Raw genomic sequence first — 16,265 nt, forward strand, 5'->3', positions numbered from 1 at the left:
AAAACAACCTTTAAGTAAAGGCACCTCCATAAAATATTCATCCCGCATGGATTAAAATGTAATGAAATGGGGAAACGTTAGTAAATCTGTATGTTTTCTTGGATAATTCATCAAGCCGCTAACACTGTTCACTGCCTGGTGTCAAATTAAGAGGGTTCGAGAAGGTGGGTGAAGTGGCGGGATTTGGGTGGCACAAAACTCAGCGCCTAGGAGCCGGCCCTGCCTCTTGGCACTGCACTGTTTCCAGAAACGCCTGCCCCAGAGAAGTGTGCGATTGTCGGGCCTGTCTTCTCCCATCTTCTCCCCCTTCTCCTGCCGTATGAAGCCGCTGTCAGCATTGGCTCCTGCAGACCCCGGCCACCCTGTCACAACTGAGGACCCACTTCACCAAAGCCAGCTGCCACCCTAGTCCTTCTGTGGCCACCAGCCGCCCTTAGCAGATGTCACCAAGTGTGGCCGGATCTCGGTAAGAAGCGCGTGTGCTGTGCGTGCCTGCTCTAAGGAGGGTTTTTATTTTATAGAAAACTCTGGCATCTCAGTCAAGTGGCTGCTTTTCCCCCGACTGTAACATTATTTTCCCTTGAGAACACCCCTGAGTGTCTGATACAGTTACACATTAATTCTTCAGAAGTTTCTCAGAACTGTAGGAAACAGGTGAAAAAACAAAATGCCTTGAACTTTAAGCTGGAGCTCGGCCTGGAGCACCAAGCGCTGGAAGGTCACGTCACTCTCCCCTCTGAGCGGCTCGTGGGCGACGCGCCAGGGAGGGCTCCGGCCGCATCCTGTGGGTGCTTTGATGCTGTCACTCTCCTGCTTGCTAGTTTCTTTCTAGCAACGACAAGGGCTTCCTGCCCGGCTGACCCTGCGCCAACCCCACCGAATACCCCGGAAACGTTGATGGCAAAACACCTTTCTTACATTAACCGAGCAGCTCCGGTGAAACGGCGGTGCCTTTGAAATCAAGAAGCGAGGGTCTCCACTCACAGCTGTCCCCTCCAACTCTGACCCTTCATGGGTCCATGAAACAAACAGGCGCTTTATGGTCCCTGATGCCACACGGGTTCCTCTGAATGCTGCCTCAGCAACCATTCCATGCGTTTTCACTCTTTGGCCATACCAGACATTTTTACAAAGAAAATTTTGAATGCCATACCACTTTTAAGGCAATTATTTTACCATCTTTAAACACAGAGTGACCAACGAGGGGGACGTGACCATGCCCTCACATCCCTGGGCCCACTCAAAAGTCTGGGAAGAACAGCTGTAAAGTCCCCCAAATGCCAAGTCAGGGACAGGCCTCTCTGGAAACAGGCTGGACAGTGGCCCGGCCAGGGCTGCCAGGGCCACAGCCACAAACACCAGGCACGGCCAGGGCGGCGGTGCTGCTGCCTCCTGGCCGGAGGCACAGAAAGGTCTGGCCCCGCCAGCTGGAGGTGGTGGGGAGAGCACTGGGTACCCTCAGCAGGTGAGATGCCCAGAAGAAGGTGCTGAGAGTCCTCACAAAGAGCCCACCTGTGGCTCAGAGGGGACAGTATGAATAATGCTGGCCATCAAGAGTTGACAGCATTTACTCCGTGCCTAGCCCTGTGCTAAATGCTTCATTTTACATTCTCAAGTTAACATTCAATGGGAGAGCTCCTTACTCTCTAGCTTCTCCCCATTTTACAGATGGGGAAACCGAGGCAGAGTGACTTACACAAGGTGCCCAGTTATAGCCGACAGAGCAGCTGTGTCTGCCTTCACCTGTCCTGCCCTCCGAAGGCTCTCGCCCAACTCTGGGAGGAGGCATTTCTCTCACTGCCTCTGGCCTCCAGAGGGCCCAGGCAGCTGGTGGCTTGGGCCACCGCTCCACACTGGGCTCCCTTGATATCCTCACCCAGAAGACAGCCACAGGTGTCTACGGAGACCTGGCGGGCTGCCAGGCACCATGGAATCAGCACCCAGAGGCTGCCACCATCCTGGAATTCCTAATAATTTTCTCTTTGAACTTAAGTCTGAGGGAGCGCTAGCGAACAGAGAAGATCCACGCAGCCCCAGTGGCACACAGCATTCTTGGTGCCCCAGGAGCACAGTCTCGGGGACAGGAGCATGGGACTCTATGAGACTCAGTGGGCACAAGTAACATGGTATGTCTATGACCAGGTCAGCTGGGAGAAGCAAAACTCCATTCCAAGCAGAACTTGCTTTGAATGTAGGAAGGCAGGTATATGTTTGTCAGAATCATGCACCTACATACTTAATGTGTAAATTTTCTTGTGTATACATTATATCTCAAAGAAAACTGAAGTAAAGAAAAAGATGAAATGAGATCACAGAAGGAACACAGTTTGCCAGCCTCTCAGTCTATATTATTATCCGTTTATATTCTTACCTGAGTTCAACATGTTCCACAATCCCCAGTCAACAGCAAACACTTCCTGTCTTTTATTTAGGATTTGTGGTGGCCTCCCTTAGTCACTTTCTGGAACCCAACATGCAGTACAAGGCCAGAAGACTTCTTCCCGGAAGGTGAAGCAGCCCTAGGAGCTGGGGCTGAGGGAGCAGTGAATCAGCTGCTGGGATTCAGACTCAGGCCCCACCAGCTATCCTTGCCCACCCAGGGCCCGTCCACTGTTGCTGACTGAGCGGAGGTTCCCACACTTGGCTACTAAGAAACACAGCAAATGATCTGCCTGTTAGAGTATATCTGCAAGCCTGCTAGAGAAGAGTGGAGCTCTTCCCTGACATGCTGGCAGCTGCTCAAGGTATGTTCATGCTGCCTGGCACAAGCCCTCGGGTCAAGAGAAAGAGCCAAGAATCTGCACCGTGTCCCAACCCAGTGTCTGTCTACAGGGCAGGGCAAAGGGGCCAGTGGGTCTGGTTAGAGGCAGGTAACTTGCATCTCGTATGCCCCCAAAGGTCTTTGTTTTTCCTCCATGACAACTCAGGCCCACAAGCAGCAGAGGGAAGGGGAAGGACTATCCTTTAGTGTACTACTGACAGGTTTTTTCAGAAACATTTTAAGTCTGTAGTAACAAAATGGTTTTTATTCAACTGATCTGCTTTCCTAGGTGAGAATGGGAAGCTTGGAAGTGCAACTTACATGTGAGTCAGAAGCAACACAGAACTATTACAAAATGTCATACAAAGCCATGCTTTTTTAGGTAGTGTGCTAACAAACTATTCTAGAAAGAAGAGAACATACACCTGTTTAAACAACTCTAAGGCTTTAGAAGTCAGGCCTACCCAAAAGTGAATAAACTTGTTACGAATGCAGGTGAGGGTTCCTGGCTAGGTCTGAGCCCTCACTCCCTCTACTTAATATGGTATTTCATAGCTTTACAGAAACAAGCCTCCCAGAAGGAGCACTGGACAGAGAGCTGGGAAATCAGAGGTCAAAGCCAAGCCCCTGCTGACTGTCAGAGGGGCCTGTTTCACCTAGCCACATGAGGCAAGGCCACAGCGGATGGCAGTGGGGGGTGTGGGCACCCTGGGCTCGGCTGCCCTGGGACCCAGGATCCACAGGGGGGGCAGATCACAGGCCTCTCCGAATGACATGGGACAGAACTGAATTAGCGAAAGGACTCTGGAAGATGACCAGCAGATACAACTGCAAAGCTCCAGAGCACGACCTAGACCACCAAAGTGGCCCTGAGCATCACTTGGAAACCACCAGCACACGTGGCTCCCACCCACTGGTGTGTCCAGTGCTCCCGGCCCCATGCTCCCCTGCCAGTTGGCACTGCCAGCCCACAGTGAATCAGCAATGAGCCAAACTCCATTCCCAGTGGGCTCTGGAATTCAGGACTTAATTCTTCCGGTAACAAACAGATCTACCTTCAGAATTACCTTTGCTGAGAATATTGTTAAATCCTGTCTAAATTCTCTGCAAAGGTGCTGGCTACCCACAGGAAGTCAGGTAGGCGAGGGGGAGGAATGCAGACCTAGAGGGAAGGTAACTGCCTGCTGGAGCACCAGGAGGACCGCCCCCGGTGCACATGTGACACACGGATCTCCGTTTTTAAACAGTTCTTAAAAAGAAATAAGCTTTCTTAAAAATAAAAGCACAGAATATTAAGCCTAATGCGGGTTTTGATTAATTACCTGTCCCCAAAGCATTCAAATCCTTCCGGTGCTTTTCTCATTCCCTCAGTTCATCTCAATTAAAACAGTTGAGAGGGCAGCAAAAACTGAATTATAAGAAAGAAGTGGGGAGGAAATGAAGGCTATGTTACTGAACATGCTTTTAAATACTTCACGTAAAGTGGATCCATTACTCACATTCCTGTGGGGCCTAAACACGCAGCTGGTCGCTGTTTGCTGATGGCAGCCAGAACTCTTTGGGTCCAAAACTACTAGAAAAATATGTTGGGTTTCAAGGGAACTGAATGCACTGAACTGAATCCAATCCTTTCATGTACGAAATCCCCACCAATGTTTTTTTCAATCCCACTTTAAAAGCTACATTATCACTAGGACCAGCTGACAGAAGTCAGTAGCATTGAGGCTGAACACACCATTCTTCCTCAGGGTCCATGACACTTTGGCCTCTCTAGTGTTCGGGGATGGATCCCAGGACTCAAAATATTACTAAAAAGCCAATCTGGTCTAACTTGGCTTTTAAAAACCACTTAAAAGCCAACATAGAGTCTGTTCCTGGGAAGAGCAAAATCCAGTTAGAATGTAAAACTCTGTTGTTACTATTTTGTGGTTATCAAAGAACAGATACTGCTATATTTAGTTTAAACACTTTTTCAAACTTATTTCAAAACAACAGAACAATAGCTTTGTTTTTCCATTACTGGATATATTTTTTTAGGTTTATAAATGTTCTTTCAATCATGATAAACAGAAGTACTCAGGGAAGCTACCATGGGTTTACTCAAACATTTTCCTAATCAAATAGCCCAAGGATTTTAGTTTTTTGTTTATAGGAGCTTTGTCATTTTACTTGTCCAAAAGACTTTCTTACTAAAAAACAAACAAAAAGCCATGTTGTATGTATAAACACAAAGAGAAGAAAATAAGGTGTCTCTCCTCTCCACCCTCCTCTATCCTGGGACCAACCAGCCTGTGGTCAGCAGGAGGAAAAACCATCTCCCCACTCCAGCCAGAGCTGGTAGTAACAGATGTCATCTGGTATCTCAGGAGTTTCCCCAAATGACAAAGCAATCTGCCCCCCCCGCCCCGAGGTGATGCTTCACAAACTACAAACTAAAGGTTAAAGACAGTCCCACTTGAAGCCCCCTAGTTAAAGTAGCTGTGCAACTCTCTACCAGTCCTTTGAGTGGGTGCCCACAGCCAGGACCCCTGGGCTCTGCTGTCCAGTGTGACATGGTGCAGAGGCAGCAGGGGAAGGCAAGGAAGAGGAGCTCCAGAAAGAGCCGCCTCTCTCTGCATCATCCCCCAGCTTCCCAAGGAGGGAAGGACACCACCAGGCCACAGTTGCCCAAAGGAGCTGATCCTTCAAAATTCATGCAAATTTGGCATTCTATCACTATAACAAAGATTTCAACTATTTTTAAGTTAAGGAATTTCTCTCTCCCTCCTACTGTTCCAATCTTGGAATAAAGACAGTTCTTTAGAGAGCAGGTCCCTGTCTCATAGCGAGAGCAAGACCAATGCAGACCAGGTGGACTGTACCTCTTTCCCAGGTGCTAAACACCTGAGATTTACATTAAAAGATGATTATAAGACACACTGTGGGGAGGCCAATGAGACATGCCTGGGGAAGCAGGGCATCACAGGTCCCAAAGGAGAATGACTATCTGAACAGCAGAGTCTTTGAAGAGAAACAGGAAAGAGGTGGACACAAGTCAGGGGATGGCTAGGGGACAAATGGGTGGTTTGAGCAGGAGGACAGCCTGGGCATGCCTGGGGGTCAGGGCATGAGTGTGAGGCCAGGACTATAGGGGAAGAGACAGAGGAGGGAGGCTGGGTCCGGGTCACTAGAGACCTAACTCTCAGCCCTATGTGATGGGGTAACTAAGGGTAGTAAGCCTGAGAGGTGACATGGTAAGATTTGTGTTTTAAAAAATTATCTAGTGCAACCCCAGTGGAAGACTGCTTGACATATTCTGATCAGCACTATTTATAATAACTCAAATGCAGATACTACCCAAATGTCCCTCAACAGTAATTAAAACAGGCTAATAAAGTGTGGTATACTGTGGAAAACTCCACAGCAGTGAGAACGAATGGACAACTACATGTAACAACATGGATGAATCTCACAAGCAATGCTGAGTGACAGAAGTCAGGCAGAAACAGCACATACTGTATGACTGTATTTATAAGAACATGAATAATAGCCAGACTGACCTCTGCTGCTGGATGTCAGGACAGTGGTTACTGCCAAGGAAAGACATGAGCACACTTGATTTGGGTGCTGTTTACACGGTGTGTTCCTATTATGATTCCTATCATGCTATATGATTTCCACACTTTTCTGATGTGTTATACTTTCATAAAATTGCATTTTACATTTTTAAAACACATATAGTAACAGAGTAGAGGACAGACTTCCAGGAAGGAGGAAAAGAGAATAAATTAAGCCTAAAGTTTGCAGAAGGAAGGAATAACAAAGATCAGGGCAGAAATAAATAGAGGCCAGAAAAATAGAAAACATCAATGAAACTAAGAGCTGTTTTTTTTAAGATAAAATTGACACAATTTTAGCTAGACTAAGAAAAAAAGAGAGAAGACTCAAGTACATAAAATCAGAATAAAAAGAGGAGACATTACAGTTGACACCACAGGAATACATAGGACCACAGGAGACCCCTATGAATAATTATCTGCCAACAAATTGGACAACTACAAAAAACTGATAGATTCCTAGAAACATACAACTTATTAAGATAGATCGGCGGAGAAACAGAATATATGAACGGACTATTAACAAGGAAGGAGACCAAGTCAGTGATCAAAAACCTCCCAACAAAGAAAATCCCAGGACCACATGGTTTCACTGAATTCCACCTTAATGCCAATCCTTCTCAAACTCAGCCAGAAACTTGAAGAGATGGGAATACTCCCAAACTTATTTTACAAGTCCAGCATTAACCTGATACCAAAGCCAAATAACAACACCACAAGACGACTACAGACTCATATTCCGGATGAATACAGATGCAAAAATTCTTAACAAAATATTAGCAAACCAAACTCAACAGCACATTAAAAGGATCATACACCATAATCAAGTGGGATTTATTCCTGGATGCAAAGATGGTTCAATACACACAAGTCAACAAATATGACAAATATGACATTAATAGAATGAAAGATAAAATCATACAATCATCTCGATAGATGCAGAAAAAGCATTTGACAAAAGCACAACATCCTTTCACGATAGAAACTCTCAACAAACTAGGTACAGAAGGAACATACCTCATCATAATAAAGTTTATATATGACAAACCCACAGCTGACAACATAATAGTGAAAACCTTAAAGCTTTTCCTCTAAGATTAGGAAAAAGACAAGGATGCCCACTCTCACCAGTCTTATTCAACATACTGCTAGAAGTCCTGGCCAGAGCAGTCAGGCTAGATGAAGACATAAAAGGCATCTATGCTGGAAAGGAAGAAGTAAAACTGTCTTTGTATGAAAACTATACATTCTTGTATATAGAAAATTCTACAGAGTCTTCCAAAAAACTGTTAGAGCTAAATAACAAATTTAGTTAAGCTGCAGAATACAAAATCAACACAAAGAAATCAATTGTATTCTATACAATAATGACAAAATATCTGAAAAAGAACTAAGGAAACAATCCCAGTCACAAAAGCACCAAAAAGAATAAAATTCCTAGGAATAAATTCAACCAAGGAGGTGAGGGATCAGTGCACTGAAAACTGTAAGACTTTGATTAAAAATAATTGAAGACATGAACAAATGGGAAGATAGCCCATATTCATGGATTGGAAGAATTAATATTGTTAAAATGTCGATATTACCCAAAGTTATATATAGGTTCAATGCAATCTCTATCAAAATCTCAATGGCATTTTTCACAGAAATATAAAAGACAATCCTAAAACTTGTACAGGACCACAAAAGACCCTAAATAGACAAAGCAGTCCTGAGAAAGTAAAACAAAGCTGGAGACCTCACACTTCATGATTTAAAACTGTACTACAAAGCTACAGTAATTAAAACAGTATGGTAGTGGCATAAACCATAGACACATTGACAGTGGAACAGAATTGACAGTCCAGAAATAAACCCCAGCATATACAGTCAACTAATATTATACATGGAACCAAGAATACAAAATGGGAAAAGGACAGTCTCTTCAATAAATAGAGTCAGGAAAACTGAACAGCCACGTGCAGAAAAATACAACTGAATACTTACCTTACACCACTTCAAAAATTCACTTGAAATGGATTAGAGATTTAAATTAAGACCTGAAACTTAAATTCTCACAAGAAAATACAGGGGAAAAGCTCCTGGACATTGGTCTTGTCAACAATTTTTCAGATATGACACCAAAAGCAAAAGCAACAAAAACAAAAATCTGTGAGACTACATCAAACTAAAAAGCTTCTCTGCAGCAAAAGAAACAATTAGCAATGAAAAGGCAACCTATGGAATGGGACACAATACTTGCAAACCATATATCTGATAAAGGGTTAATATCCAAAATATATTTAAAAAAAAAATGCCTACAACTCAGTAACAACAACAACAAAACAAACAATCTGATTAAAAAAGGGGCAGAGGAACTGAATAGACATTTTCCCAAAGACATACAGAGGGCCAATAGGTACATAAAAAGGTGCTCAACATCGGGAAAATGCAAATAAAAACCACAGTGAGGGGGGCACCTGGGTGGCTCAGTTGGTTAAGCATCTGACTCTTGTGCTCTACATTGACAGTATGGAGCCTGCTTGGGATTTTCTCTCTCTCTCTCTCTGCCCCTTCCCAGCTCATGTGCTCTCTCTAAATAAATAAACATTAGAAAAAAACTACAATGAGGTATCACCTCATACCTGTCAGAATGACTATCATCAAAAAGATGAGGTAACAAAGGTTGGCAAGGGCTAGAAAAAAGGCAACCCTTCTGCACTGCTGGTGGGAATGTAAATTGGTACAGCCACTATGGAAAACAGTATGGTAGATCATATGAGGTCACAGAAAAATTAAAAACAGAACTACTAAATGATCCAGTAATCCCACTCACAGGTATATATACAAAGAGATATCTGCACTCCTGTGTCACTGCACTAATTGCAACAGCCAAGATACAGAAACAACCTAAATGTCTGTCAACAGATGAATGGATAAAAAAGATTGTATGTGCATGTAACATATGGAATACTACTCATCCATGAAAAAGAAGGAAACCCTGCTGTATGCAACAACATGGATCAACCTTGAGGGCATATTAAATGAAAGTCAGAGAAAGACAGAAAGCCAAACTTGTAGAAACAGAGAGTAGAATGGCAATTACCAGGTGCTGGGGCTGGGTGAAATGGGGAGATGTTGATCAAAGGGTACAAACTTCCAGTTAGAAGATGAATACATTCTTGGGATCTAATGCACAGCACTGTGAATACAGTTAACAGTACTATATTATATATTTGACAAGAGAGATCTTAAATGTCACCACAAAAAAGAAATAATAGGGATGCTTGGCTGGCTCAGTCAGTAGAGCATGCAACTCTTGGGTTTGAGCCCCTCATGGGTTAGAGATTACTTAAATAAAAATTAGCCTGGGTGGCTTAGTCGATTAAGTGTCTGACTCTTGAATTCGGCTCAGGTCATGATCTTTCAGTTTGTGAGATCGAGCCCCACATAGGACTCTGTGCTGACAGTGTGGAGCCTGCTTGGGATTCTCTCTCTCTCCTCTCTCTGCTTCTCTCCCCCCTCATGTGTGCTTTCTCTCAAAATAAATAAACATGTAAAAATAAGTAAAACTTAAAAAAAAAAAGAAATTAACAACATGTGACATGATAGAGATGTAAGCTGGTACTATGGTGGTAATCATATTGCAATATATAAATGTATCAGATTGGGGCACCAGGGTGGCTCAGTCAGTTGTTCAGCTTCGGCTCAGGTCATGATCTCATGGTTCGTAAGTTCAAGCCCCACATGGGGCTCTCTACTGTCAGTTCAGAGCCTGCTTCAGATCTGTCTCCCCCTCTCTTTACCCCTCCCCCTACTCGCATGTATGCATGCATGCTCTCTATCTCAATAATAAACATTAAAACAAATAAATGTATCAGATCAACACACTGTATGCTTAAACTTATATGCCAATTATATCTCAACAAAGCTGGAAAAAATATCAATGGAATTTCTTTCTGTAGTAATGGGAATGTCATAGAATTAGACAGTAGTGATGGTTGTACAACCTTGTTAATACACTAAAAACCACTGAATTATATGCACTTTGATATGGTGAATCAAATTTGATCAAATCAAATTTGATATGGTGAATACCATAAGGTATGTGAATTCTATCTCAATAAAAATAACTGGTTAAAAAAATCAGTTGAACAGAATAGAGAGTCTAGAAGTAGATAAAGGTACCAAGGCAATTCAAGAACGGACAGTCTTTAAAACAAAAGGTACTGGAAAACAGGATATCCATATTAAAAAAAAAAAAAAAGAACAACTCATCTCATTCCATATACTTAACTCAAAATGTGTACAAACTGTAAGAGTTACAATTCTAGAATAAAAGCTTTTGATAGGACACAAAAAGTACAAATAATAAACAGAGAACATGGATAAGATGGACTTCATCAGAATCAAAACCTGCTCTCAAAAGGCTCTGGTGATTAAATGGAAGGGCAAACTCAGACTGGGAAAAACATCTCCAAAACACACACAGATAGACCTTGGAGATACTGCAGGTACGGTTCCAGATGACTGCAATATAGCAAGCATTGCAATAAAGCAAGTCAAATGAATTTTCTGGTTTTCCAGTGCATATAAAAGTTATGTTTACACTATGCTTTATATTAAGTGCAACAGCATTATGTCTAAAAAACTGTACATACGTTAATTTAAAAAATACTTTATTACTAAAAAAAATGCTAACTGCCTGAGCTTTCAGCAAGTTGTAACCACTGATCACAGATAACAAATACAGTTCTCCCTTGAACACAGGTTTGAACTCTGTGGGTCCATTTATAATTGAATTCTTTTTGAGAAATACAGTACTGTAAATGCTTTTTCTCTTCTTTATGATTTTCTTAATAACATTTTCTTTTCTTTAGCTTACTTTGTCGCAAGAATACAGTATGTAATACATATAATATACAAAATATGTGTTAATCACCTGTTTGTTATCAATAAGTCTTCTGGTCAACAGTAAGCTATTAGTAGTTAAGTTTTTGGGGAGTCCAAGTTACATGCATACTTTGGGCTATTTGTAGGGGGGCTGGTGTCCCTAGCCCCCTCCATTGTTCAAGATTCAGCTGTTTAATATTAATAGAAAAGATTAAAATATTGCAATAATTACCAAAATGTGACACAGAGACATGAAGTGAGCAACTGCTATTGGAAAAATAGCAACTGTAGACTTGCTTGGAACAGGGTTGCCATGAACCTTCAATTTGTAAAAACAAACAAAAAACCACACAAAAAACAAAAAAACACCTAATTATCTGCAAAGTGCAATGAAGTGATGTGCAATAAAACAAGGTATGCCTGGATATATTTGATAAATTACTTATATCCAGAATATACAGAGAACTCTTAAAAATCAGGAAGAAGAAAAACAACCCAATTAAAACTGGGCAAAAGATTTAAACACTCTACTGATATATGAATCTCATAAGCACATGAAAAGATGCTTAATATCATTAATCATTAGAGAAATGCAAATAAAAACTATAGTAAGATACCATCATAGAATGGGTAAAATTGAAAAGACTACTGATACCAAGTGTTGACAAAGATGTAGGGCAACTGAAACTATACGTTGCTTTTGGAAAACAGTGCAGCAACTTTGGAAAACAATCTTAAAAAATTAAAGATATGTTTATCATACAACCTAGCAATCTCACTCTTGGGGATATACTCAAGATGAGTAATTTCATATCCTGCATGAAGACCTATATATGAATGTCTACAGCAGTTCTATTCATAGTAGGCAATAGCTGGAAATAACCCAAATGTCCATCAACCCGAGAATGCATAGACAATTTGAGGAGTATAGATGTAATAATACAGATAAATCTCAAATGTATATGCCAAGTGAAAGAAGCCAGATGCAAAAGGCTACGTGCCATATGATGAGTGTCCACTGACATTTTGGAAAACACAAACCAGAGGGGCAGAAAACAGCAGTGGCTGCTCCAGCTGGGAGAATAGAGGAAATGGACTGTACAGGGGCATGAGGCAACCTTCTGGGTTCATGAAAATATTCTGTATCTGCTTATAGTGGGGAGTACATGAGTATATACATTTGTAAAAATTCACTGAACTGAAAAAAAATTACTGAACTTCAAATATTAAATAGGTGAATTTCATCTCATATAAATCAATAAAGCCAACTTATTTTTTAAAGGCCTGCCAAACATCAGTATTTGTACAAAGTCCCCTTTATCCACTCTGATTGTACTTGCTTTTTTTTTAAAGATTTTTTTTATTTTTAAGTAATCTCTACAACTCAGAACCCCGAGATGAAGAGTCACATGCTCCACTGATTGAGCCAGCCAGGCACCCCTGTACTTGCTTTTTTGCAGTATGTTAGGATTCCATAAATTTTAGGCCTTATCTTTGCCAAACTGATTTATCCATTCCTCTGCCTCAATTTCAATGAAGATTGCTGAGAAGTCTCTTTACATTCTCGTTTCTTAGCTTTTACCCAGGGGAGCTTAACTCAAGTCTCCATCTGGAAACAAGATGGAATTGCCCTGGGTTCAAGTTCTAGCCCCACCAGGACACCAGGATTACCCATTTCCTGGGTGAGTGAAAACCCTTCCTCAGCCAGGCCAGTAGGAAGATTTAATAAGGATGTGGAGCACCAGGTTTGGCCTCAGGCACAATGCCTGTTTGTACTATTTTCACCTAGTGATCCTCTCAGTTAAGGACCCATATCTCTGCCATCATCACCTGCCCTCATTAGATGCCTGTGACTTGCCTGGGTTTTTTGTTATAGATAGTTCCATTTCTTCACATAATCTATCTTTGTTCTCCCAGACTCTTGTATGAGTTCTGTGTGTATGTGTGTGTTCCTGGGACACAGTGTCCTAAAAAATACAGTGCAGCTCTTCTCTAAAGCATTAGGGCACGTGACCCAAAAAGACTGACGTACGTGTGGGAGAAATCTTTGCTGTCCAGAATGTCTCCAACAGCACATGCTGTACCCCCACCCCCACCTCCTCCAGGGCTGGTGATTGTGGGGGATCATTTCATCACATGCACATGCCCCCAGAGCACCCACCACTCACACACTGTCTCATCTACCCAGTCCCAAGAAACACCTCTTTTCTCCCTAACTTTTGACTCTGCACCCATAGGTAAGCTCTTGGCTGCACTCACCTGTCTCGTAAACATTAAAATTCCTGGAGGAACATTTTAAACTCTGTTTCAGTATTTCAAGTTACATTTCTTATTAACTCACCATTAATGATCTAAACCTCCTTGAGCTTACCATTAATTATCTCAACTTCCCTGAACTCTTTTATATTTCCTTTTGGTTCTCATTTTCTCATATGAGCAAAATTTCCATATTAGTTACCAACTGCCCAGGAGAGTTGCTTATTCCTGAGTGTTAGTGAGAGGTAAGACCCACCTTTTGCTCCATTACTTCCATTTCTGACCCATTTTAGAGGTTGTGTTAGCAATGAGGGCTCTCCTGAGACACGAGACCTATTTCAAAATGTGATTTTTAAAGGCCAAGCATTCTCCAAGTGGGTTCCCTTTTGCTACCTTCAAAACAAAAGCAAATCTGTGCAATAAATATTCCCTTAGAACTTAGCTATGCTGCTGCCCAGAGGTGCTTTTCACATTTGACCCCGGGCCTGAGAGGGCAGAAGTGCTGCCCTGTGGGGGGACTGGCTTTGGAACCAGACAAGCCTGGGCAGTGACACTGGCAAATGACCAAACCTGTGGCCCTCAGTTTCCTTCTCTGTCCAATCACACAGCAGCACTTCACAGAGGTATGGTGGGCATCCCCCAAGATAACCCAGGTAAAGCACCCAGCACAGAGCCTCAGGTGTGTGTGTACCCAACCAATTGGAGTCAGTCTGGGTTGCTGTAACAAAACTACCACGGACTGAGTGATTAATAAACAACACACACTTGCTTCTCACAGTTCTGGAGGCTAAAAAGTCCGAGATCAAGGCCCTTGGCAGATTCAGTGTCTGGTGAGGGCCCGCGTTCTGGCTCAAGGATGGCATCTTCTCACTGAGGTCTCACACGACAGGAGGGCCAAGGGAGTTCTCTGGGGTCTCTTTGTAAGTACACTAATTCCATCAGGGGGCTCCACCTTTACAACCGAATCACCTCCAAAAAGCTCTACATCCAAATAGCATCACATTGGAGGTTTAGACTTCAACAGATGAATTTGGGGGGCACACAAACATTCAAACCATAGCAGTGTTATTTTGAATGAAATAAACAAATAGAAAAATATTAGTTCTGCCCAAGAGATCACTCTTCCATAGTCTCCCTGCTCTGAGAAAATACTGGAAACAGGCTTACTGCCTGGGGTCCTCTTCCGGGCTGTGTGACATAGTGGGACTCAAAAGGACTGGATTGGGGGAAGCCCCTGGGGGACCTCACTTAGCCTCACAGGGAGGAAACTCCCATCTTGCCCACCTCACTGGCTCTTCCATAATGTTCGAGTTACTGGATGCACACAGAAGCACTGTAAAATAACTTTTCCATAAAATGACAAGCCCTGCCCACCACCTGTGTGGTCCTCCAGTTGCACACACTTGACAGCAAATACTCTAGGTGTTCTATTCAACTAAGTTCAGGGGAGGTGACATCTTGATTTTTATTCTCACACATACACTTTAGTTTTGCAAGAAAAGCAACACTTCCTTGCATAATCACCATCCTCTCCAAATCTGGTGTGAATAATAATCACGGCAGGCATTTAACACAGAACTTACAAAGATTCAGGTATACTTTTAAGCACTTTACATATCTGAACTGATTTAATCATCACAGAAACCTATGAAGTAGGCACCTTTATTTCCATTTTACCCCTGAAGAAGTGGAGACAGAGGGTGTAAGTAAAAAGTGTTGACTTGACCAAAGTCAAATAGCTAGTAAGTAGCAGAGCTGGGATCTGGATCCAGCTGGTCTGACTCTGGAGTTCAGGCTCTTAACTACCTAGAAAAAAGTGCTCCTATTCCCTGCCCTGGCCCCATGACACACTGAAAAATAAAGCAGAAGTAAATGGTTATTTATCTTGAATTGCAAGGGTAGTTTACATAACCTTACTTGGATAAATCATATGTGCTATTACAGCCTGAACTGTGCCCCCCCCTGCTCAATTCATATGTTGAAGTCCTAGTCTCCAGGACCTCAGAATGTGACTGTATTTGGAGACAGGCCCTTTAAAGAGGTGATTAAATTAAAATGAGGTCGTTAGGGGGGGCCCTAATCCAGTCTGACTGGTGTCCTTGTAAGAAGAGATTTGGACATCAACACGTACGTACAGCCACAGAGGAGAGACCAAGTGAGGACACAGGGAGAAGTGTTTTGTTTTTTTCCAGTTACTTCATTTTTACTACTACACATTTTCAGCAAACAAATCAAGGTGTAAACAGGATTTACTTCACATTATTATCTGGATCTTTGTCAAATAAACAGGAAATTCTCTTTAAATAACCATCTCACTGCCCGCAAATGAGAGCAAACTTGCCTGCATATCACAAATGAGTCATAAGCCAAGGACAGAGGCCTCAGGAGAAGCCAACCCCACCACGCCTAGATCTCGGACTTTCGTCCTCCAGAACCATGAGGAAGAGACTTCTGCTGTCTAAGTCTGAGGTGCTTTGTCACAGCAGCCCACGCAGACTCAGGCAGTGTGGATGTGATATCCACCTTCCCCTCTGGCCTCCACGTGATGAGCTCACTTCCCTCAGCCCCCACTGAGCCCACTGGGACAGGCACGCTGCCTGTGTGCCAGCCCCAGTATCCAGTCTAACTCAAACTGGACTCCCTGTTTTCCTCTCCAAGGTGGATCTTCTCCCAACTCTCTCCTTGACCGGCATCAATTCCAAGTCTGTGCCCTCAAAGCAGCCGCATGCCACCCTCCTGTCCACAGCCTCTGCCCTTACCCACCTTCAAACAGCTACAAT

The 16,265-nt window shown here is 42.8% G+C and overlaps 1 protein-coding gene across 8 annotated transcripts in view; it reads right to left on the reverse strand.

The window, feature by feature from the left end:
• GGACT (gamma-glutamylamine cyclotransferase) overlaps positions 1-16,265 on the reverse strand; it is a 46,872-nt gene that overhangs the window by 12,286 nt on the left and 18,321 nt on the right. The window lies entirely within an intron of this gene.

This window comes from Acinonyx jubatus, chromosome A1, assembly GCF_027475565.1.
Source record: "Acinonyx jubatus isolate Ajub_Pintada_27869175 chromosome A1, VMU_Ajub_asm_v1.0, whole genome shotgun sequence".
NCBI classification, from domain to species: domain Eukaryota; kingdom Metazoa; phylum Chordata; class Mammalia; order Carnivora; family Felidae; genus Acinonyx; species Acinonyx jubatus.